This window comes from Bufo gargarizans, chromosome 6 (genome assembly GCF_014858855.1).
Source record: "Bufo gargarizans isolate SCDJY-AF-19 chromosome 6, ASM1485885v1, whole genome shotgun sequence".
Classification (NCBI taxonomy): domain Eukaryota; kingdom Metazoa; phylum Chordata; class Amphibia; order Anura; family Bufonidae; genus Bufo; species Bufo gargarizans.
The window spans coordinates 29,663,497-29,666,675 of record NC_058085.1 but is presented as its reverse complement, the minus strand read 5'-3'; positions in this window follow the sequence as shown (position 1 = coordinate 29,666,675).

The window sequence follows — 3,179 nt, the reverse complement described above, 5'->3', positions numbered from 1 at the left end:
CATTTTGGAAATTTGCCATGTGTCACTTTAGCCAAGAATAACTAAGCTCTAATGGTTTTGCTGATCCAAGTAATTAGGACAATGGTTTTGTCACATATTGTACTTTATTATGCCAATACAAATTGACTATATTTATTAAAAATGCTACATGTACATACCGATATACATTGTTCAACATCTTTATCAAGAATACATTTCTATGTGCTTACTTTTTTGTAGCCACACTTTAGATTTTTTTAAAAAATTTTGAGAAGTTTAGGAGACTTTTAGACAATTTCAGCATTAATTTAAATTTTTTTGAAGTACCACACATCTTTTTTTTCCTGCAGCAAGCAAAGTTTACAAAAGGGTTATTTTTCAGCAAAATCGGAATAGACACCCTCTAGAAATGAATTTTGAAAATCACACGCTCTGAGGTATTCATTGCAGGGTGTCATGAGCATTTTGATCCCATGTTTCTCCGAGATTTTGGCCTATCCACACGGTAGGTCAGGAGTATGAGATCAGTAGGGTTCTGACTCCCGCACCCCCATGATCAGTTGTATGTAGAGGATTCAGCACTCTCTGAGTGATAAGGTCTCTTCCTAGGCCATGTGATGGCACACGCATTGGTCACAAGGCCTAGGCACAGCTCAGCCCCATTCTAGTGAATAGGCCTGTGCTGCAATAATCAAGCCGTTGTTTTAATTATATAATCTCGGACATTTATATTCACTAAATTTGAACACTTCTATATCTCCATACTTATTATTTGTTTTTCTGCTTCTTACAGCTAACACTCAACATTTAATTTAAAAGGGTTTTCCAGCATTTTACCAGCGATTATCAGGATAGGCCATCACTATCTGCTCAGTTGGGGTTCCAGTGTAGCTCCAGGACCTGAACTGCACAATTCCATTCATTCTGTAGTAAGTGGAGCTGGTTGAATAGGAGAAAGTCGTGCAATAACCGTCCCCATCCTCTACATAGGGAACAGAGATGTGTAGTTCTGGTACAAACCTCTGAGCTGAAGCTATTGCAGAAAAGCTGAATGGCGGACTGCAAGTTGTCAGACCACACCAATCAGTTATCCATGGCTTATCCTGAGAATAGGACATCTCTTTATAATTGTTTTCAAGTATCTTGATATTGATGGCCTATCCTAATCATATTGCCATGGGTCCGACACTCTGCTCCCCGCTGATCAGATGTTCTGCAGTAGATGTCTAGTTGTGTAGTGGATGGATCAGGTTGTGTTGGAGCTGCTCCCATTGAAGTGATTGTGCTGTAGACAGGGGCGGTGACCAATCGATGGAGCTGTGGAATTATGGTGCCAGCGCTACTGCAGACCATCTGATTGGACCAGAATGGTGGAGGTGTGACACCAGGCTCCCCTATCAATCCGATACTCATGGCCTATACTGACGATAGGCCATCAAGATCAAAATACTGGAAAACCCTGAGCGACCAGCGCCGTACATATATGGCCTGGACTCTAAACATGTTTTATAAAGCAGACACTCATGGCTAAAATCCGTGGATGATGGTAATGCTGACTGCGGACTTAACCCTTCAGATGCCATTGTAAAGCATGACCATGGCATCTAAAAGTGTTAAAACCTAGACGCATGCGCTTACTGGCCTTCTTCGGCTCCCCCTGGCGAGGATCGGGGAAGCCAGATGGATAGTGCGGCAGCTTCAGTCCTCCAGAATGAAATGAGGCCGCCACACATTTGTTCCTATGGAGCCTCTGCTTGTGGCAGGGCTCCATAGGCACACAGTAATAATTTCTAATGATAATACATTGAGTGTATAAGAGAAGCAATCTATTGATTGCTTGTTATAGTTCCCTATGGGAACTATTAAATAGTGTAAAAAAAAAAATAATTTAAATGCAAAATCGACCCCCGCTCCCCAAAGTGTAAAAAAAATATGATTGATATTGCCACATGCGAAAACGCCCATTTGATTAAAATGGAAAAATAAATTTTTCCCATTTGACAAATCTCGAAAACGGAAAAATGGCTGAATTTCAGTTTTTTGGTCGCTTCACCTTCCCACCATTTGTTTTTATAAAAAGTGATCAAAAAGTCCTATACACCCCAGAATGGTATCAATGAAAAAGAGCTCTCACACAGCTCCGTACACACAGAAAAAAAAAAGTTATAGGGGTCAGAATATGGCAATGAGAAGAAAAGCTTTTATTCAAAGATTTAGTTTTTTTCAGCATTAAAATGCAAGAAAATGATACATACAGGGGCAGTCTGGGAAGTCTAGAAAATACTGCCAGCAGCACAAAATACATCCCCCAAAACTTCCACTTGCCGACCACGAGGAGGGCATCGGCCCACCAGGAAATTTCCCTATAAGTTCTATGGCTGATCCGCCCCTGTGGTACATATGTGGTATCAATGTAATCGTACTGACTATAAGAATGAAATAACAGGTCAGTTTTACCATATAGGAAATGTCATAAAAACAAAACCCATGTTGTGGACTTGTTTTTTTCCAATTTCACCCCTTTTGGATTTTTTTCCGAGGTCCCCACTACTTTATATAAAATATTAAATGGTAGAACTAGGAAGTGCAACTTATCTTATAAAAAAAAAAAAAAAGCCCTCATACGACTATGTGAATAGAGAAATAAAAATGTGAAAAATGAAAAACCCTCCTTGGCTAAAAGAGAATGACATAAAACGTGGTGGTTTAATGATCCAAACATAAAAATGTATTTTTGTTCAATCCACCAGATTTTTACAACGTATTTTTTACATGGCACATAGGGCTCTTTATTAATATGTTTTTAGAGTTTTTTTTTTTTTTATTTGATGAAGAAAGTCGTTTTATTTCAAACTCAAGCTCCTTTAACCTGTTCGCTACCAGCGCCATACATGTAAAAAAAAACAAAAAAAAAAACATTTATTTTTACACTATTTAGACATAAAAACCTATACAAATGGGGTATTGTTGTAATCGTAATGACAGAGAATGAAGGGCATGGGTCATTTTTGTAGTAAACAAATTGCTGGGGAAAAAAACCTATAAAACGGTGGAGGAATTGCATTTTTTTTCCCAATTCCAGCCCATTTCGAATTTTTTTAACTGCTTCCCACTACATTTTATGCTATAATTAATAGTGGCATTAGAAAATACTACCGTCCCACAAAAAATAAGCCCTCATACAGCTATGTCACCGGAAA